At 41.2% G+C, this 22,557-nt stretch overlaps 1 protein-coding gene across 17 annotated transcripts in view; it reads right to left on the bottom strand.

Annotated features, from left to right (window-relative positions):
- Positions 1-22,557, bottom strand: part of ZBTB20 (zinc finger and BTB domain containing 20) — a 471,839-nt gene that overhangs the window by 72,822 nt on the left and 376,460 nt on the right. The window contains exon 1 of one of the 17 annotated variants that reach the window (XM_083884715.1): positions 3,989-4,003. The exons of 15 other annotated variants lie outside the window; for them this stretch is intronic. The gene's annotated coding sequence lies outside the window, so the exon portion shown is untranslated. Of the gene's footprint in view, positions 1-3,988; positions 4,004-16,014; positions 17,075-22,557 lie in introns of those variants that run through there. One more of the 17 variants, XR_014592711.1, reaches the window with a different exon arrangement.

Below are 22,557 nucleotides of genomic sequence, written 5' to 3'. Positions count from 1 at the left end.
AGTCAAAGAATTACACTGAATGTAAATAGATGAGAGATGAAGAGGGGAGTTGGTATGGACACCTTATGCTGATAGCACATTTATTTACCAGAGTACAGGGCTGAGTGAACAGGCAGCTGTCAGGGGAAGCATTCATTGATGGGACTGGGTTGGAGAATGGTAGAGGGTCTGATCCAAATTTACTAGTAAAAGCATTCCGACTAAAATATAATGCAGCAGTAACCATTGTTATAATATTTATTACAGAGTTAGTGCAGTTTGCTACTCAGATGTGACAGTATTAACAGGTGAAAAAGGGGCAGTCCTTGCTACATGGACAGCACTGATGGGGTTTTCAGGTTTGCCATTTTCCTGTGGCCAGAGAGGTCAATAACTCAGAAACACCGCTTGATTTCAGCCATGGCAAAGGAAAAACCAAGTCATAGCTCTGTAGATACTCAGTTGCTCCACTGGCAGCCTCAGCCTTTCCTTTCTTTTCAGGATGGAATTTTTGATGATAGCTCTGAGCTTTGACTTCATTCTTAGTGGCTGAATTTGCGTCCAAATTTCTCTTTGCTGCCTCTTTAGACTAGGTGGGGGGGTATTGCTCTAGAGGATCATGCTGTTTGAGGACAATAAACAGTTCTAAAAATTCATTACTTTATTTAACCCTTACCTTCTCATTATCATTTTGCAGTGATAAATACAAAGTTCAGATAAGCAGTGAAAATAGAAGATGTGAAATACCCATGACAAAATACAGTGGCATTAAAATGACACTTCCTCTGCCTTTACTTAGAACAATAGTTAGTTGACATGATGGAAATCATAAAACTGAAGAGCAAAAGTATTTTCAGAAAAAAAAGTCATTTGGTAATTTTCAAAGATTATTCATAGCCTGTATTTCACTGGAGAACCAGAGTCCCTAGGATTTGTTGGGACACATCCTGTGTGGCTTTCAGCATGAGTACCAACATCACACTGTTAGCTGAGCTGCATTAGGAGCCATATGATGCCCCGTGGTCTAACAGCAGGGTATGCAATGCAGATCAACCATTCTTAAATTTGGTGGGCATGAATCTTCTCAGAGCAAAGCTCACTCACACCCACAGCATTATCCAAGAAAAAGCTCAAGAGTCTTTTCTTCCTTATGACTTTTTAAAGAGAGATGTGTCCTTAGAGGAAATGTTGGGATGAAAATGCTTAAGTATTATTCAGTACGTTCCTGAAATTTTCCAGTGCTGCTCTTATTCAGGATTAAGTTCTACTTTATTGTGTTGTACCAACAAACAAGCAACAAATCCAACCCCAAGGCATTTAGTCTAAATCCACTGGATTTTTATTGCACTACTGCTTAAGTGGGAACAGACCTCAAATGCTGCTACTCCTTTTCTGAAGGCAGAAGACCGTAGCACTTGAGCTCAGAAGCTTGACCATTAATTGTTTGTATTGCAGAGCCTATGACATACTTAAGTAGCTGAGCACAACAATAAACACAATAGCCAGTTCATTAAATCATTCTTTGTTAAGACTTTCCAAAGCTTTGGGCTTAAGCCTCTTAAAATTGAAATCATTATGCTATTTTTTTTTTTTAAACAAATGAGCAAACATAACTCACATAAAAAGGGGAAAACACAACAGAGTCTTTGATGTATGCATCATCACTGTGATGTCTTACTGAGATTAAACTATATGTCTAACACCGCTAAGAGGTTTCAACAGCTCTTTCCAAGGAGAAGCTGAAATCAGGAAGGGCTATAAAGTGCTGCCGTTGCTGTCACCTCTCCTGCAACAGCTTTCCTTGGCCTGTCACATCATGAGAGAGGCTATCAATAAACTTTGTAGAGTGGTGTTTGTGGTCCCTCTTGTGTCTGTAAGTTCCTGTCAAAACCCTGACTTGCTGACGCACCCTGACAGGCTCTGAGGATGACTAGAAATGACAAAAGGTGGAAGCAGGATTGGAGGTTTGCTGCCTTGGGCAAGTTTGTTCTTTTAACACCATGTACTTATATACCAGCTTAGAAAAACAGCCAAACTGTTCACAGCCATGAAGTATTAGGCAGGCATTTTATACAAGGCTATTTAGATATGGATAAAATACCTTAATAAAATGCTGCTGTGATGAGTGCACCAAGTTATGCTCCTTTTTAAATAAAATCATAAACCTTACCCTTTCTTTTGCTACACCGCTCTGGCTGCCCACAGCTTGTTATTTCTCTCTGTGCCAACATTGCAGCCACACTGCAAAAGGACTTGGTTTCTCTTTCTCCATAAAACAATCCTGCACCTTTACTCAAATGCCATGGGCAGAATATCTGCCTTGCCTGTCCTGTAAACACTGTTAGCATGTGAAATCACACACTATTTGCATGAGAACATATTCTAAGGAAAGCAGAAGAGATATGCAGATATGAGCAAAGACTTAAAAGAAGAAATTACCATATTTTTCCCCACTGTTGCTATTATCTGCTTTTTCTCTTCCCTCACTTGCTATGGTTATGACCTTTGTTGTTAGGACCACATCGGATTAAGGGGCAGCCTCTGATGGGTGCTGAGTGCTCCCTGGTTTTGATGGGTTCCTTAAAGCTGCTAGGGCCCAGTTTCCTTTCCACAGCTATCCCTAAGCAGTTCAGGGCTGGGGAGTGTTGCTTACAGGCTTGAGAAGTGACATATTTCTCTCTGGGAAAAATAAATACAAACAATAATGAGTGTGTTGAACATCCTACTCTATCAGACCATTTAATTGCTTTTTCACATTTTTCATCATTTCTTACAATTGTTGCTAATATAAATTTCAAGACAGAGCTTACCCTGATATGGAAGTTACAGAGTCATAGCCTAGGATTTTTTTTTCTATGAAATACCAACCTCCAAGGTAGTTCTTCCTGACAAGAGGAGGGTGAAGAAAAAAGGTGGGAGGGGGAGAAGGAGGCAAAGCCTGGCTTCTTTTTGCCCATGTAAGGTATCTCAGCCTGAGCATAGGGCTGCAAACTACCTGCTGAGGACAGTTGCGGCCTCAGATCTAAGACTAGGCTCTCCTTTCTGTGCACACACAAAGCACTTACAGCTTTAAAATACATGTATAAATGAATTGAGAGTTAAAAACTACTAGAGAATACTCCATGGGATTATCTGTACTATCAAGACAGGAAAACTTTGCAGATGCTACTGTCTCTCTAGAGGAATAAATGCTTGCATTTTAATATTCTCAGCAGCTGGTTCCTGTTGAATGCCATCAGGATGATTCAGCCACCCACCAGGAACACCAGTAGCAAGTGCACACACAGACAAATCTGCAAAACTTTCTGCTCCTGATGGCACTGCTGTTACTTTGGCAGAGTCTGATCTGTATTAGCTATTCTTCATTACTACCAGTAGCAGGTTTAACTTCACCCCAGGATGGTGAAAGAAAAACAACTGGTCCCTGGGGCTGCCCTAATCAATCCAACTGTCTGCTTCCTATCAGGAGTGCTTCCCACAATCCACATCATTAGCAGCTTACTCTGCGGTTACCTCACTCACTTTCAGCCTCACCACAAGTAACATATGCCCTGCAAGCTCAAAGTGATGGCCCAGGCAGTCTGATGTCCTTCCCCCCACCGCAGTCACCATCTGATGAAAGGGACATCACCTCATAACATGCTTGGTTTCTGCATGAGACTCAACTGCAATAGATTACTTCCTCACTACAGTTGATAAACAATTTATGTCTAAAAATACAAGGTCTGCTATCTCTCCCCATTTGAAAAAAGAAGAAAAAAAATCAACCTCAGTGACGTTCTGTCTGTGGTCTGTGGACCACTTCCAGGTGTTTTATGGAGGTGCATCTGTCTAGCAGCAATAATGAGGCATTTACTTTTCCTCAAGTGGCAATGCTTCCTGACAGTTGTTGACTGGGTCAAATCACTCAAGGCTTCCTCTAATCCTACTGGGACAAGTTTCTGCCTCACTTTTGTCTGGCACTTCTTGGAAGTAGAGTGAACTGTGATGCCAGTCTGCAGAACCCTACCTGGAGAGGTGAAACACCAGAGAGGACAGAACTAAACAGCACACTCACTCCTGCAGACTGGTGGACCCATGACTATAGATCCTGCAGTACAGAAGGAGTCTTTCAGTGGTAATTCATGTGATGACTGAAAGCCAGAGAGTGAAAATAAACAGCACAAATGCAAAATGGCGGGAATGTAACAGAACAGCTGCACCCATCTGGTCAATTACACCAGCTTAAGTTTTCCTCCTTAATACTACTGCCATTTCACGTGGCTTAATAGAAAAGATGCTACAGGTGGATAACAATGCCATATCAAACTTTATTCTAAAATTATGGAGTTTAATTCCATCATTACAAAGCATCCTAATTTCAGCATTATTCAATATTTTGGGAAAAAACCTGCTTTCAACATGGAGATAAATGTTAGCACTGACCAAATCAGTGGTGTTGGCCTTCCAACAGGAACAACCTAAAATACTGCTGCCATACATATAGGTAACTCCTCAAGTAGTCTGCCAGAAAAATGTAAGAAATTTAGTTTTGTCACCTGTGCCAAGTTGTCCTGATGTGGAAAACAAGCCAAAATTGGTAAGTCAGAAATTGTGCACTGGGTAAGTGACAGAAACATTATGAACACAAGTGTTCTCATGTCAGATCCCTGATGTACCCCTACAGCCTGTGACACCTACTGCTGACTGCTGTGATATTCATCCTGGTTAGAAGAGATACTATCGTATTCCTTACTTGTTTTACAAGGAGTATCTTCAAGAATTTGTATCATTTCCAGAATCCAGAGTTGTCCCTACCATGATCTCAAATCAATGAAGTTTTGGAACCACCACTTGGTCTCTCTAATGAGTGAACAATTAAGTGCCATTCACAGTCAGTCAGGAGTGTGCATGAATATGGAAAAGAGAGACAGGAGGGCAGCAGAAACCAAGAGAATAATCTTTCATACCAAATTAAAAACAAACAAACAAAAAATTAATGTTAATTTTAACTGTATGCCCAGTTTCCTGGTATTTCATCTCATGTAAAATACAAGAATTAAAATAGGCAGAAAGCAAAATCACTGAAAAATGGGGATTTAATTTAATTAAACAGTAAAACCAGTGTTTTGCTTTTTTTTTTCCTCCTTTGAAAAAAGAATGAGAGGAAAGAGAAAGAGAACCTTTTACTTCTTTTTTTCTTTTTTTTTTTTCTTCCCCAATCGATATTGAGGTTTTTTGACCAGTTTTTCCAGTAAGCTATCTCACTGGACGCGATGTGGCAACGAGGATCTGTAACCGATTGTGGTTTCAGGGCTGAGAATGCATTGGATTGTCTTCTCTGTTATTTCAGCCCCAAAGTATATTTTAAATAGCCTTAAAGAGAATGAAAATTCTTCTCATACCAGTGACAGGGAGAAATGGCTTTAGAAAGGACTTTCATGTTTCTAACAGTTTTTGGGGTTTTTTTTTTTTTGTTCTTTTGAATATTTTTTTCTTTGCTTGCACAAATGCATCAGGATAGCCTTTTAAAAAAAGAATTTGGAGTACAACACTCAGTAATTCATCCATCAACAAGAATATGCAGATATGTGTTTCTTGTGAGCAGTGAGTGTCATGGCAGTGAGTGTCATGGCGTTTCCCTCCGTGCACTTTGTTCACATCAGAAACAAGTCAGCCACACAAAACCAGTTTGAAGAGATTAAAAAAAAATAATTTAAAAAAAAATCTTAAAAGCATGTTATTGCCCTAAAAGCGAGTCTGAATGATCCAGACTGCCCCATTTCAGTGCTTGGCCTACAATGGCAACTTTGAGATTATCATTTCTCTTACTCTGTCTGGCAGATTAGTTAGGACCTGTCATGTATTTTCACAAGCAAACCAATGTCCTTCAGAAAAAAAAAAAATTCTTTCTTAATAAAAACTAACCAGACTTTTACCTTGGCCAGAGGATTTTATCAAGTTCTAAAAGGAAGACACTAATATCTTCCAAGCATGAAACCTGCATTACACTCACACTCAATAATGAGCATTACCAGAGATATTTCACAGGTGAAGGAGGACAGGAGAGAGAAATGCTACAATATTTGAAGATGCAAGAATTCTTCACACTGAACTGTGTGAAATCCAGAGGCAACTTTGCCAATTGCACTAATTTTGTAAGTATTTCACAAGCTATGCTGATGCCATCTTCTCAGCTGCCCCTGAGACAGGAAACCACCAGCTGGTTTTAGAGTTGGTTGGAGTAATCTGAAGCCAGGGGCTAAGTGACCTGTTCCAGGCTGCACCATGAGTGGGCAGTGAGTGAGGAACGAGTCCATTTTGTGATGTCCCAGCCACCAGAGCAAAGAAAGGTGCTGCTCTGGAGAGGGCTGGAAGAGAAACAAATGGAGAGAACTAACAGTGCACTTACCGTAATAAAGTTTTACCCTATTCTTTGTTCCTTTGTTGGTAGGGAAAAAAAAAAAAAAGAAAGCAGCAAAGAAGCAAAAGCTATGTGTGTCAGAAGAGTTTCTCTTGCCTAATTAGGGCCCCCTTTCGCTATGCCCTGAACATTGGAGTTTTAATCCTGAGCACAGAGAGAGGCCTTGGGCAGAAAATTTGGCCAGTCTTTTTCACAAAGTTTGAATGTGTTCAGACCTTTCAAAACTGTACCAACCCCGCTCTAACCTTCAGATTAAGTAGTGCATTTTCAATGCCATAATGAGCTAAGCCCGCTGGCCTCCTGTGAGATGGGAAAGTACCCGCTGCTTGAGAAGCCGTAATCCAAGGTGAATTATTGCTACTTTTTGTTACATTCTTAACATACTCTGATATTTCACCATTTGTTTTGACCTTATTGACCACTGCAGACTAAATTTGTTTCTTTTTCCTCTCTTTAATAGCTTTGCGATGCTTCTCTTTTCACATTACTTTCTGTGTCTATTCTCAAGACCCTTTTTTTCTCTTTTGTTCCCATCTCTTTCCCTCTTTATAACTGGATCTTTGACTTTAGCCACATATTTCTTTCATTTCTGCCTTATATATTCAAGTAGAAACCCACTCTCTTTGCATACTGTTTCTCTTCTCTATTCACCCACTTCTGCCACCAGTAACTCTTCACCTCTCACTTCAAATTCCATCACTCACCTCCTCATTCCCTCTAACTATTCTGGGTCTCAAAAATTTACCACCAGTTAACCAGATCAGCAAAGTTTATTAATACCAAAGCATGGGGAGAAGATTTCTGACAGTAGAGGGCTCCTTAATACATCAGACAAAGGCATAGCTGAGGCTGAGTCAAATTCAGACTCAAAACAAGTAGCACAGACTGTAAAATCTTCAGAATAATTGTCTTAAATATGTGGTCATTCCTGAATGACCACATATCCTGATTACTTAAAGACTTTAGGATTATCTGTTTTTCTGAAAGATATGTTCTAGCTCAGCAGAGCAAAAGTGCTTTGAGAAATTCAGTAGGCTGTATCTCGTAAAAGTAAGTAGTCAGGAGTATTGGAAGTGCCCTTTCTGCTTGGTCATCTTCAGAGATCAAAAGGCGTCAGTGTCCAGTCTGTCTCAGACTCTTCCTGGTAGTGTCCCTGTTGTTCCACTTGCTAGCAGACATTGGAGAGTTTGGGACAACTCTTTCCCTCTCCAGCTACAAGGCTATTTCTCCCTGTTTGCAGTGGTTACCCTTTCTCAAGCCTGGCCTTCACAGCTCCTTTAAAAATGGTGATTGTGAGGCTCTAAATGGATGTATTCCCCTAGCACCCACCTGTACACTGAAAGAAAAAACAGAGCAAGTTCTACTTTTCAAAAGCCTTTTCTCATTTTACAACTTCACTCCCTGCCCCAGCTCCTGCTCAGGGCTTTTCTAGACTGCCTCCAGTACACCTGCCTAGTTCTCCTTGGCTCACTGAGGTCCTCAGAAGCATCACTAAGAGCCCAAGATTAATATGTTTGTCCAACTACATGTACACAGGACCGTAGTAGCCACAGAGCTGTTAGGCCCAAGACACATAAAGTTATCAATGACTCAATTTACATTAAATTACCATTTGGATATTTATGTTCTTAATCATATCTATGAGAATATACAGTCATGTCTTAACTGAAGTACAACTGACAGCCATGGAACCAATCAGCATTGAATACATGGATTTTTCAAGGTCTGTTTAAATTCAGTCTAAACTGTGGGTTTATGGCATTGCAAAAATTTACTGAAAAAACATGAGTTAATATTTGTCCAGTTCTTTCACATGAGAAGCACTGTTACTGTTGTCAAAAAGTCTACTGTGGGCTTAAGTAGCTGTGAGAATGCAAAACAGTTTAAAATTTGAATAGCTTTCGTAACTAATAGCAAGTAGGCAATATAACAGATGGCGACTCACATGAAAGATAAACCACATCTTAATAACAATAACTTACATTCAGAGGGGTAGTGTTTCCTAGTGCTTAGAGCATGAGACTGAGAACCAGGATTCCCAAGTTATTTTCCTGGATCTGTAATTGATTTGCTGTGCTCATTTAGAAAAGTCACTCAAACATTTCTGTGCCTCAGTTTCCTCATCTGCAAAATAGAGATAGTTCTTACAAATATCACCAAATCATTGAGGGGAAGAGACCCAAGCTGTCAGATTTTATAATAAGCACTTGAGACAAATGAAGGTATGGAAGAGAGGTGTTGTTTGTCGTCATTGTTGAGTCAGTCATTGATCAAATTGCAAAGTGGTTACTCTGAGCTGAGCTAATACAACCATCCCAAGAGTGGGAGGTGGCAGCTGCTTAACTGTGCTCCAAACCCTTATGGTGTGGTTCAGGTCTGGAGCTGAATATTGCCCTACACAACTGACACTTCAGAGGGAATTCAAGGAGGCCAAATATAATTGCCTTCATTGAAATTTAGCCAGGACATTATGCAATCTTTAGCAGCAGTCTGAATCTCTATTTTTATATCTGTGATAAAAAGGAGCACCTAGAGCTCTCCAGGTTTCTGTCATCATTAGTTGGCACATTACTTCATTTTGATCAGAAACAAGATTGCTTCTTACTTGCTGACTTAGCTTGGTGCAGTTCTACAGAGTTTCACAAACGTTCTCCAAAGCAAGCGCCAGAAAAGTCTTACAGTGTCTGACATGAGCATAATACAAAATAAATAGGCTGAAAATCAGTGTTCCCCTTAACTTTCTACTATATACGTTCTTTTGTTGTTGTTGTTGTTATTTTTGTTGTTTATGAGGGATGGAAGCTATAATTGTACAAGTAGTAGAGACTACTTAGAGCAGGTCCATTTTTGCCATACTTGTCAGACAGAGATGACTTTGCTGAGAATTTAATGAAAATAGAAATTAAAGAATTGGATCAGGATGTTAAAAATGATTACAGAGAAGAAGGTTCCTTGTAGGGTACACCTAGGGTAAGGTACACCTGGTGCTTCAGCAGTGTGCAGGCAATGGCACAAACTAATGCCTAAAGCCAACTTGGTGGCTTCTCTCTTTAGTAGGGGTGTCTGCCTCAGATCCGCTCTGCTTAGCACTCTCCAGCTGTACAAGGTGATTGTGGGATTCATAATTTTCTGTGGTTTCTGAAAATTGTGGAGATATATTTTAACAAGAAAAAAAGATTATCTATCTTTATATCTATCTATCTAGAACAGTTGATCTCACTGAAGAAGACTCTGGCATCTTCGTTACAAAGAGCTTTCAGTGGTATTTCCTGATTCTCCAGCCAAAGAAATTATCACTAAACCCTTTTCTCTGGGAGGATGGAACAAAAATTATTTCTCACGCTGGCTTGATGGGATATATAGTTGAGATTAACAGGTCAAAGAGTTTTAGGAGTCCTATTCAGAGGATGCCTAAAGAATATTCCATGCAACTAACTTAACTGCTCTCCAGATGGTCAAAACTGAAAAGGCCATCTGAGCAAAAATCAAGTTTTGGAAGATGCCATGAGAAATTTTAGCCAGAGGATGTGGATTCTGCTTGTGCTGGCTTCAGTGGAAACAGACTCATTCTAAATATTAAATTTTTTTTGTTTTGTTTTAAACCTTTAATTTCTTACAAAGAAATGTCTGGAAATTTCATGTTGTTATTTTCAAAAATGATGAGCTCAAATCACAAAATCTGGTTCTGGATGCCTAGCAGTGCCAGAAGTTCAGGAGAGTTTGGACCAAGAAGGCTGGCTCAGGCAAGTGTTGAGTGTTTTCCCAGGATTTTTTGAAGGCCAAGACAAGGGTTTCAAAGAGGAGAGAGGCATGTGCAACATGGCAGAGTTACAAAAAAACATCGCTTGGAATTTCCTGGGTTTTGCGAGATTAAAATTGCGAGTCTAATTAGTTTAAGGAAATTAGCTCTTTATAATTTTCATTTTGTATTGAAGAAGTAAGAAAAAATAAAAATAGAATGAGAATGGAAAAATTAATGGGTTTCAGTAATTAGTTAATCAGAAAATGCTCCTGTCTTAGTGTGGCTGCCCAACACATTAAAAAAGAAAAAAGAGAAAAAAAGTAACCATGGCTTTCCTCATACTTTCCAAAACAATATAAGCTTCACCTCTGAGCTTGGAACAACTACTTGACATTTCAACTCAGCTCATTTTTTTACTGGTAAGCCACTGAAATTGGTGTTTAGGTTGAAATACCATCTCACCATAATGCTAATACAGACATAGAATAAATACATATATCCTGGCAAAAATAAAACCAGGATTTGTTGCTCCTACTGGCCACATCACATTTACATGACTTGCATGCACTAATGAAATGTTAAATAGAAGGGAAACCTCTTCTGAGAGCAGACCTTTTCACCAAGTGTTGAACTGGGGATCTCTGACATCTGAAAGCAGCAGGACAACTTATTACGCTGTAGGAAAACACATTTCTCTTGACAGTGGTGATCCAGTCTGAGGCCTCACAAGGCACACACTGGTGCACTAAAGAGACATGTGTTAGACAAGCTGTTTTGTCCCTTGGCTATCACCCTCCTGAGCGCTGAACAGATCTGGATTGGGCTGGCTTAGAAAAAAAGTCAGATGAAAGCAGTGAAGTTAAGCCAAGTCAAAACACAACTTCGGTGCAATTCCACCAAGTCCAAGTTATGCTAACAAAACGTCAGCAGCAGCGAGCCTGTCCTTCTCTGCCCAGCCCAGAACACCACTTTCAGGCATTAGTAGCAGCACTTGGCTTTCAGCTCTCTGCACCTCTTTGCTGTATTTATTTTGTGAGGTAGCTAAATACGCCTTTTATAATTATTTGAGCTTGTAACATCTTTGAAATGAAAGAATCTACTCTGCAGAGATGACGTTGAAGAAGTCTGAAGAGCATGGGTTTTTTTTTCCAATAAATAAAGATGCTGAGCAACAATCCATTGAAATGGCCAAAAACTTGAAAGAAGCCTTTTAATTCCCACTTACATTGCTCTCAAACTTCAGCCTTATCGTGGAGCTGTTTACTGATTGTCAAGTCAACTAAATTCATGGGCGGCTACCAGAATGAGCTGACAAATAAATACAATACCCACAGCTAGGACTGCTCAGAGCACTGGAGCACGCGTAGAGTACCAGGGAACATCACGTACCATGCATGCAGAACACACAATTCTTAAATGTTCGTAACACTTACTCCAAAACCAGATTTCTTCCAACAAAGTCTGTAATTGCTTCCTCAGGAGCATGAATGTGCCTAAGCGTGAAACGTTAAAGTAAAGCTGGTTTTAAGTTGGTCAAGGAGGAGAGAAAAGGAAAGAAGCCTTAAAATGTTGTCTCTGATCAAAGAGCCTCTTACCCCTCATTGGGACAACTGGCAAAAACAAAATAAAAATAAACAGTGTGCTGTCAAGAGTGAAGCAGACATTGGCATTTATCTGGAGGAACTGGAGGCATATACAAATAAAGTTTCAGACTGCAGGAGTCATCTCAACTCAGCTCTAGAACCTCCACTAAAGCGAGTGCACCCTGCAGGCTCCGGAGGGATGCTGTGCTATGCAAGCACACTCTCTGGGGTTTCTGGTTTTCAACAGTGATTCCAGGGGACCACCCTAAATCCTCATCCTCTAGCTCTGCTTTTCATTACCTTTTTTCAGGAAAACCTGCACTGACTTCAGTGGGAAGGTGTCTTAGACGAGAAGTAAGAAACACCACCAACTAGCAGAGCGACCTCAATTTACACACCTACAGCACAGCTGAAATGCAGTTGTTTCTGGATTCTTAACAAAAAAACCTCTGGTCTGTATTTGCCTCACTTACAAGATTGCTTTTGTACACCGGCCTAAGTATACACCGGAGAGGAACGGCTAAAACTTACAGTTCTTCAGCTGTGTTAATAGGAATATCAGCCCAAAATGTATATAAATCACACCCCAAAATGTGTCCATACTTTCCCCTGGAGCGTGGCGATTGGCCTGCACACAGTCACTGCTGAGCGGCACAACTTGGTAGAAGGGCTGGCTGGCCAAAGCACCCACCTCTGACAGAAAGTATCAGTAACTCCTTTGTGTCTCTACAGTGCAAACAGGATTTCGGCTTTGCTGATCTTACCAAATTCGGACAAATAAAACACCAAGTTCCATAAAAATACAGCAATAATTACAGAGGGAGAAAAGTTGTGTAAAAAGCTCATTTACAAGGTTTGCTTGACAAAGTAAATTGCAATTCAGGTTGCAAAAAACTGAAGCAAACAAACAAAAACCCGAACACTTTAAATTCCTTTGATAAAACTTAAATCTCCTCCCTTCAAAACCTCTCATTTTGAAATGCTTTAAGGATTTTTCTTCCCCCCACACCTTTAAAAATCAATCCGTAATAATTCTCCACAGAAATCCTTAGTTCACAAAGAGAAATTAAAACATTGCATAGGAAAGTATCAAAACAAAACATTACCTCTCTTTTGGAAAGACAGACCTTTTTCCTTGCAATGATTTAGTAAATCTGATTTCAATTCAGTGTTTCTGTTGACGTGACTTAGCATTTTCAGACAAAAAAGTTTTGCAGCGGTGTTTGTCTGAACAATGTAGTACTAAAGACAGCACAAACAGGGAAAAATATCATCTCCCTTAACGAAAATGTGATTCAGTATCAGAAACGCTGCTGCCATAAGGCTACTTTGCTACACACCTCCAATTGTTAGCTGCTGTCTGGCTCCCCCCATCCTATTATTAGGCATCGGAGTTCTGGTGCAGGAAACTTTTATGGGCGGCGTACACAAAGCGTGTCTGATTTCTAACTCACACTTCATCCTCTCTTCCTTCAGCACAACCTTTCATTTCCTTACAACCTTAACCTCCTCCATTTGCTCACCTAAATGCAGAAAAGCCCAGCACAGGGATTGCTGCCTGACAGCTTTTCAAACTTGGTGTGGAGAAAGGTGCCCAAATGAAATAAATAAATAAGCAGAGGGAAGTTTATGAAAGTGAAAGGAACGGCACGGCGCAGCAGGAGCGGCAGCAGGCAGCTCTGTACTCCTCCTTAGACAGACACAGGTGTATCCCAACTTCCCCCCCTCAGGCAGCAGAGACAGACAGACACGGGTACGGGTACACACGGACACAGCGAGAAGTGCCAGAAAGGGCACAGGAAGAAGCGAAAGAGAAGTAAAGCCGAAAGGTGTTATTTATTTTTACAACTCGACAATGAACTTCAATTTTGGCAGAGGATTAAAAACAGCCCCGGGAAATGATTAAGTGTTTTTTGGTTTGGTTTTTTTTTTTTTTTTTTTTCTTTTTTCTTTTCTATAAAGCTTCAGCACAAAAAGAGAGATTATAAAGGGGATATGCTCACATGGGCACACATAAAATAGGGGGGAACTAAGGAGAAGGAAATGAAAGGAAAAGAAAACAAACAGCCTCCTAACAGGCCCATACTGCTAACGGGAGTCCAAATAAAGAGTCATATGATATCTGATAGTGCAGGACACGTCGCCAGGAGCTGGAGCGGATTGCCTGCAGGAAGAAAGAGCCAGTGTGTTACTGCTCAAAGAGCTTTTCTTTCCTCCTTTTTAAATTTTTTTTTCCCCTCTCTCTCTTTTCTCCTGTACTGTGAATGTGTTACTCTCAGGTCAGGTCCATGGAGTCCCCAAAAGACAGTTATCATATTTCTCCCTACTTCTGGATGCAGTGACAGCCACTGGAAGATGCCTTCTAGTTGAGATTGAGGGGGCTAAATCTAGGTTTCAGCTCTGTTTTGACCTCTCTCCTATATCACCATCTCCAGGGTTGCAGATACAAAAATCTCACAAAAATCATGTTAGAGTTAAAAAAAAAAAAAATAAAGAGGGGATGGAGAGGTCAGATTGGGGGAGAAGAAAAAATATTCAGATAGAAAAAATAGAGACTTCTTATCCTATGGAAAACTTCAAAGGCCAAGTCCCATTTCTGCTCTTTTTTGCTTACTTTTCCTGTGATTTTTTTTTCTTCTTTTTTTTTGGAGAGAGCAAGAGAGGAAAGTCATAGAAGATATTCAGACATGAAAAACATCAGGGATTGGGAAAACTCTCTGGAGGAATGAGGAAAGCACAGATTTTAAGTAAAAGAAGGGCATTCGTAATTTGACAAAAGTTTTTCTATTTCTTATGCTGGTCCATCCCTCTCAGGCAATCTTTCCACATTAAACTGGGGAGCCCACTAAGTACTTTCAGCTTGGCATTACTATTGCTGTTGCCCATGGAAAGGCAGAACACCTGGGTTACCTGCAGCAGAGGGACCTGTATTTGGAGCGGGGACTTCAGCCTGTGATGAGTCTCCAGCTTCTGCTGGGAGAGCTGTGTGCACCACAGCTCTGGAGAGGAAAGAGTCCCAGCTAATGAAGCTGTGGGGGTGCAAGTTCCCAGTCTAGATACTGGTATGAAAACAAAACTGTGTTTTAACTGGTGGTTTCACTTGTCATGGACAGCTTCCCTGCACTTCTGCAAGGGACGGGCTGTATCCTGTACTGGGATTTCTAAAGTGGTGCAAGCAGAACCCAAAGATGGATTTATTCTCCCCCTCATCATATGAGGAGATGTAAATGGACTAATTGTTCCCCATGTACACTTACACAATGCATAGGTGTTGCTAAAAAACTGTTACAACATGATACCTATGAAGCTGCAACAGACAACCTCTTCTGAGGAAAGCCTGCAGCATGAAAATAAAAATCAAGGTATTGTAGTGCAGCCAGAAACAGTCATCGTAACTCTGTAATAATTAGATCTAGTTTTGTGTATTGTGTGCTGATGATTTTTAAGGGGGATATAACATACAGTTTCCTCTCTTGTTTTCTGTACCCCTGCTACATGATGCTGTTCTTATATTGGCAATTTGTCGAAGCCAGGAAAATACAAATCAATATAGGAAGGCAGGCAGAATTTGGCTAAAGAAAGCACTTCCTTAAGCTACTGAATTTGCAACAGTATATATTTTCAAACATCCTAACCACTGCACAGGAGATGCTGTAGAGAAGATATCCTGTGTGCTATACACTATAAGCAATAAAATTCAGATCAAACATCACCTTAAATGTGATGTGCTATTCCCTTCTATATTACATCTGCCTTTTTCATGTAGAAATAGACAAAGAGTGTATCTATAAGAAACACATTTAGAAGAACAAAAAATCTACAGTGCAAGAAAGTCTATCCTGAAACCCTCAATCTGGGGCTCGATTGAAGAACTAAACTCAGAAGGTGAAATGGAGCCATTTAAAAGAAGGTCCCACCAAACAGGAGGAACAAGCAAACAAACAAATAAACAACAAAAAAAAAATCCCTGAGCTCCGATTAATCATTTGAGCTGCCAATGAGAGGTGACTTTTAGACAGATGGTCAGGGAAAAGCTGGGTCCGTGGACACAGACGTTAGTGCCCCATCTGTATTTTAGGATCCTAGCTTCAACAAGCCATTACCAACTTTTTTTCTAAGTGACAGAAAGTGAAAGATTTCTGTTCCCACTGATTTGCTTCTTTTTTACCGAAACCACCCCACTTCCCTCTTTTTTTTCCCCCTGGTAAAAATTTGTTGGTTGATTTTTTAAGTAAACAGAAACTGTTTGCAGTATAACTTTTACGCTGGGGGGGGGAGAAAAAAAAAGCAGCTAGGTAAGTTGACAAAACAGCAATTGGAATTTAAAGAGAGAGTTTGTAAAAAAAGGGAGAAAAGAACGACATACCAAACTCACTTCTTCTTGTCCCCCTTCCATTCCTGTTCTTATTAATTCCAAATTATAATTTGGAGGTAAGGGAACTGCATTTCCTTTCAATCTATTTTGTTGCTGCCACACATTCTGTGCTTTGCTTCTCTCCCTTTCTTTTTAGGAGGGGGAAAAAAAATCCCTAATAAAAATAGAAAAACATATCTCAGGCGTTAAGCTCGCTCTCCCCCTTCCTTTGTAAAGAACTCTTTGTTCTCTAGTGAAAATGCTGAAAAAAATCCCCGGGCTCCCTGAAACAAGTGCAAAACACTTAGAGGCTTTTGGGCTGGCGAGGAGCCAGAAACCCTCCCGCTGTCTGGTTAGGAAGAGAGGAAAGAGAGAGAGAGGAGAGAGAGGGAAAAAATTGGAGCTTCCTTTAATAGACATAGGAAGCAGGTCCTTTTTTTTTTTTTTTTCTTTCCCTTTTTTTTCCTTTTTTTTTTTTCAAAACTGGCGGTCAAGCGTTAAGTAACTCCCTGTCTAAATCCACCTGCTGGAAATGAACTTGGGTAACCCCCCCCAGGGGTGCACAAAGAGGAGACACAGTAACACACTCCCGGCTCTTCTCCCACCCGCCCCCTCCCCGCTGCCCTGCTTCCATTCTCCCTGCTCCCAGCACACAAATGCCCACAGCTCGCACTCCCCCTGCCACCACCAACCAACGAACCAAAATAAACGCTCGCTCCATCTACTTAAAGAGCAGAGACGGCTGGGGGGGAGGGGGGGGGAAAGAAGGGAAGAAAAAAACCAAAAACAAACAACCAAAAAAAAAAAAAAAGGGGGAAAGCGCTTTTTTCCATCTCGGTTGCGACAGTGATAAGGGGTAGGGAACATCTCATACCTGGTGTGAATGCTAATCAGCCAGGAGTTCTCCTTTTTTCCCAAGACAGGGAACTGTTTCCTTCCAAATTTATTAGAACCTCCTCCACTGCCTCTTTGAAAAACCTTCTTTGTCACCCTCTTCCCAAGTCCTGATACTTCTTTAAAAAAAAAAAAAAATGGCTTCGGAGCTCCTTCTATTCTTGATATTGATTCTCTCTCTCTCTCTCTCTCTCTCTTTCTCCCTCTCTCTTTCTCTCCCCCCCCACCCCTCCTCCTTTCTCCTGTCTCTGTCTCTTCTGAGTGGTCTATTGATAAGTCCCTAGAGGCACTGGGTCAGCCTGCCCGTAGGAAACCAGACACAATGCACAAATCTCCGAGTGCCATTCTGCCATCAGCAAGCAGACCACGTTTAGGAGAGAGGAAAAAAAACACACACACACACACACACAGTAGAGCAAAAGACAGAGAGAGAGAGAGAGAGGGAGAGAGAGGGAGAGTGTGAGAAAAAGACTGATTGGAACAGGAGGGAGGGAGGGAGGGAGCGAGAGAGCGAGGGAGAGAGAGCGACACTGCCAGTCAGGTTAATCATCCCTACTTTAATTAGCTGTTCGGCTTAGACATAAAACAATTGAATTTGAATGATCTGTCAGTGGGCTCGGCTGAACCAAAGGGGAAATGCGAATATTACAAAAAAGACTGTTGGTGTATTCAGATAAGCTCGCAGGGAAAATCCTCAAAGGATAACTATTAAAACTTACCACCAAACAAAAAGTAAGATTCAAATGGCATTATACAGAGGCCATCCCCAAAAAGCTGGGAGATCCCTTCCCTCTCTTTTTTTACACATCACTGCAGCTTTTGCCGAAAATAAACACCTGCACCTTCCCACGGTCTTCAAAGACTACCTGTCCTGTAGGGTGGGGAAGGCAGTGGAGGTTTGCCTGCTGCCTTGACTCGCTTAAAGCAAGACCATGCTGCCCCTCAGTCGAATTTTCCTGATGGATCACTGGAATGTTATGATTCTGGAGCTACACAAGCTCCGGGAGCACATCCTTGCCATGCATGTCTGCACAAACACAGACAAATCGAGCACCGACAGGGCTCAGACGGAGATGTTGTGAAAAGGCAGTGCAGGGTACTGGGGTAAGACAAGTCTCAGGCACCAAGGAGGTGGAGAAATTATCCCCCCATATAGGTGGCAAAGTAATGTATTTCTTCTACCTTGGGCTGCAAAATGAAGTGCAGTTCAAATGGATGGTTCCTGGTGATACCTAGTGCAGTGGCAGCGCTGTGTAGCAGGCAAGGCAGAGATTTATGACACTTGTGCAAAGTCTGCTTCTAAAAAGGTGTGGGCCAGTCGGTCTCTCCCCCTGAGGAGCAAGGCAGCAGATAACACCCTGCTCTGAGAGGGAGCTGTCAGCATGTTTAGGCCCTGGACATCACACCCCTGCCCTGCCAGAACTTTCCCTTGTCAAATGCAAGGAACCTGCTTTAGGTTTCTGGACACTGAATGTCCCCTCATCACGGCTCAGATGTCCCCTCCTGAGCAAACAGCACCAAGGGATGTATTTGAATTTATTACGCAAGGCAGGTATGTTCTCTATGTTTTAAATAAATTTTCTGTATTTTGTACAGGGCTGCAACTACAACAGCAAATCCATAATTCCTGATCAGCTCCGTGAACATCTGCTGTATATAAACTTTTAAATGGGCATGACTAACCTGCCAGTGCCACTCAAAAGCATGGGAAGAAAGTAGAGAAGGGACTCACAATGCAACTGACTGCTGGCATTTCAGAGGGAGTGCTGGGATTCTCCCCTCACTCTGTATTTTGGGTACAAATGCTTAAGAAAGGAAGAAACAAAGACACAAGTTCTGTCAATGTCTCTATCTTAATTTTTTTTTTTTTTTTGACATAGGTGTCCAGACAAATCTGGCATCAGCTTTTGTGTTTTTTGCTTTTAATGGAGAGCTGATGCGAGATGTCAATATTATTTGTTCCTTCTATCAATTTCTGCTATGGGAAAAGGTGGGTTCCCACGCTTTTCCACCTTTTAAAATGTTATATGCTAGATGGCTGTGTCCCATCTGCCTACCAGCCCCATTGGAACCCATTGACTCAGCACAGTTTACAGAAGACCTAAACAGTCAGTAGGAGAGCGACACATTGCAGAAGCAATTGGGACATTGGGCTAAGTGAGGTTATTTAGGAGTTCTATCCTCAGCCTCCTCAAAATATGAATTTTTCACATTTGGAATATTAGAGAAGATAGAAGATGTCCCAAAGAATAGAAAAAGAGATTACAGAGGAATACAGTACCATCAAAAGCCTCAACTCCTTTTCAGATGAGATTTTGTAGAGCACGATGACACAGACAAGTCTCTTCCCTGGGTCAGTACCAAAGTAATAATCCAACAGAGTGCAAAACAGCTCTGGTCTATATTTCTAATAAAATATGCAGAGGACCTGACCACCTTGTGCAGGGATTCAATGAAGAAACCAAGTGCAGCCATGTAATTACAAACTATGGCATTGGTACATGGGGCCCTCCCTAAGGTTGCACTGACAACATTAGCTGTGGCATTTCCTAACTTTTAAGTGTTTGACTTAGTAACATTAACATTACAGTAATGCATTTTCAGTATAATTTCTCAGGGTTTTCTTTGAAAGTCAACTTAGAAACTGTTGCAGGTTGCTGCCGAGGCTGGGGAGGGTTGGCACCTGTGGAGCTGTAATACAGGACTCCACCACTTCAGCCGGCAGCGCCAGCAGCAGCTCGACTAACACGGCTCTGAGGAGGGGATCAACCACTGGAGGTCTGTGAGGACACTTCCTTCAGTGATTTGACAGTGTCTCCCTGACAAAGAAATTGCTGCGAGACAGGGAGCCCTAAGCTGACCCTCGAGGAGGAGAGCAAAGAACATTCCCACGGGAAGAGACTGCTGGACCTTGGCTCCCCAAACCCGCGCATCTCGTGTCGCTGTTGGATTTGCTTCCATTCATTTGACTCCACAGACTGCTGCTCCTCTTGTTTTGTAGCTTACTTTCCCTCATGTTATTTTTCCCTCCTTACACTATTCCTTGTCACAGTCTGTTCCTCATCCCATTGCCCTAAAAGAGGCATTTCCTCCAATACCTCTTCCCCTGTGCTCTATCCCAGGCATGAACACACCCTGAGCACAGAGGAAAGCCAACTGCTTAGCACGGTAAATTAGGCCACGTGGTGTTTCAGGCTGCCTTAACTAGACCACTCCTTGCAAGACTGTTTAAAACTAACTCGGGTATCATAATTTGCAATCCACAGTGTAGACATATCAAAATGTCCTTGTTCTCATTTCCACTGCTTGCTGCCATAGCAACCCCTGGTCAAAAGGAAATTTCCATTGATATCAGAAGGAGCAGCATTTCACCCAGGTGAGTTTTTACTATGTGGCACATATTTTATTAGCATGTGTTCCTGATATGGAGATCTCCAAATCTCCTGTAACACCTAATGCAGAAAACACTACTGTTAAGTCCTGCTCTCAGCTGGTCCCCTTCTACTGGAAGCTACAGCGGTCAAGGACCACCTGAATATCATCCAAGAGCTGACTTGTAGTCTAAATAAATGCAAAAGGCCAGGAGGAGCTCCAGAAAATGTACATCACCTTCCTCCCCCGAGATTTTTATCACAGATTTTAACTCAGATCTCTAGCTTTGCATGGTACCCTCTTGCTTGCTCTTCCTTCATATAAATTATTGCATGTATCAGGGAGATTTAGCCAAAGAAATGATAATTGAAAGCTCAGTCTGTCTGATCAGTTGAATAAAGTTTGCTGTTTGCTATAGAAAAGGCAATCAGTGCTGCAACAAGTTTTCAGACTCATGTTTATGACACTCTCTCCATATGTTGCTACAGAATTGGAAGAGGTCTTTATGAGAGCTGTACCTGGATTTACCAAGAGCAAAAGGCAGGACTTATGAAAGGAAAAGCCACCAGAATTGTTCCTCACTTTCTGACTTCTACACGCATCACTTAATGCCAGCCAAAAGCGGCACATGGAAATGGCAGAGTACTTACTCCTTTAATGTATATAAAGTATTCTGCAATGCAACTTGTAGCTCTCAGTGCAGCTGACAAGAGTTGACATTAATGGAAAATCAACAGATCGGGGTGGCACAGAGAGGAACTTGGTTCCTCTGCAAAGAAGGAGCTCTGTCTACATGAAAAAATGGAATTTAACTATGTAATCTCAGGATAAGTTGTATAAATATATTCCTCTAGATTTATTGGCTTGTCTTCATAAACAGCTGTGAGTCTGTGTTTTTTCTTCAGAGATGTAAACCAGCACAGCATGTTGGAGAGGGTGAATACACGATTATTCAGTACGAAAGAAATTAGAGAAAGAGACAGGGAAGTCCAGTTGTTACAGACATCAAGTCCTTGCTTATCTTCTGGGAAAGCATCCTTCCTAATTTGCACCACTGTGCTCAGTAGGTACCTTTGCATGCTAAAGGGAGAAAGGTACCATGCCTTGCATCTAGGTCATTTCTTTCACACATGCCATTTGATTTTCTGGGGCAAAACAAACAAGCTTGTTCCTTACTGCATTGATTACCAGAACCAGCCCTCCCCATCCCTCATTTCCCCCCACCCTCCTCCTGCCCCAACTATATTGAATGTCCAGGGTTGGTTCTTAAAGCACCTTTTACCTACATTGTGCAGTTCTCAGTTCCCAAGGCAATTCCTTTCAGATTTGTTGACAATAGGGAAATGTAAACAGAAACATTAGAGGGTCTCCATATTTTTACTCTCTTAGACAATCCAAATGTAATGCCTATTTTGTGGAAGAGCCTCTTAAAAAAAAAAAAAAAAAAAAAAAAAAAAAAAAAAAAAAAAGAGAGAGAGAGAGAGAGAGAGAAAATACTGCAAACTGGTCTATGAGAGACATGTTTACATGTTTGTTCTTTTGTTTTAGTGCAACACCACCACAGTAAGATGTGCTGAAAAGTGAGCCATACCCAGCTGGGCACCAGTGCAATCCCCTTCACTGGAAAAGCAACAGTGCAACCTAGGGGAACTCCATAAAACACCTGGCTGAGAAGAGCAGGACTCCTGCTTTTCTCCCTGCTCAGCTGCATTGGGTCAAAAAGTAACATTTTGAACGTGCGATTATACAAAAAATTAAGGAAATCTGATCAGTGGTTAAAAAGCAGATCAGGGAGGACAGGATTTTTACAGGTAACATGCTTTCTGTACACTTATAAGGAAGTTTGTTGTGAAGGCTCCCAAAGATTTTTAAACACTTGAAAACATTAACTCTCTACCCACTATCATGATCCATACTATTGTTACCAATTGCATCTCTTCTCCAAAATGAAAATTATTTAAACAGCATGGTGTGTTATATTCAGCCTATTCTGCTCTGTTCTATTATATTTTATTCTATGATTTTTGAAAGAAACATAAGTATCTCAGGACGTCTGGAAGTTTAATTTTCTCTCATACCTTCATGGGTAGACAATTATAATTCTGATTTGAAGAACTTTAAAGCGGACGTCTGCCCCACTTCTGTTCTAAATGCTGACGGGAAACATGCTATATATCCTTCTTGCTAACTTTGGTGCTGTCACATAGTCACAAATCTTATTTCCTGCGTT

Source organism: Zosterops lateralis, assembly GCF_965231275.1.
Source record: "Zosterops lateralis genome assembly, chromosome: 2".
Lineage (NCBI taxonomy): Eukaryota > Metazoa > Chordata > Aves > Passeriformes > Zosteropidae > Zosterops > Zosterops lateralis.
The sequence above is the reverse complement of the archived record's forward strand: the minus strand, read 5'-3'. Positions and strand labels throughout refer to the sequence as shown.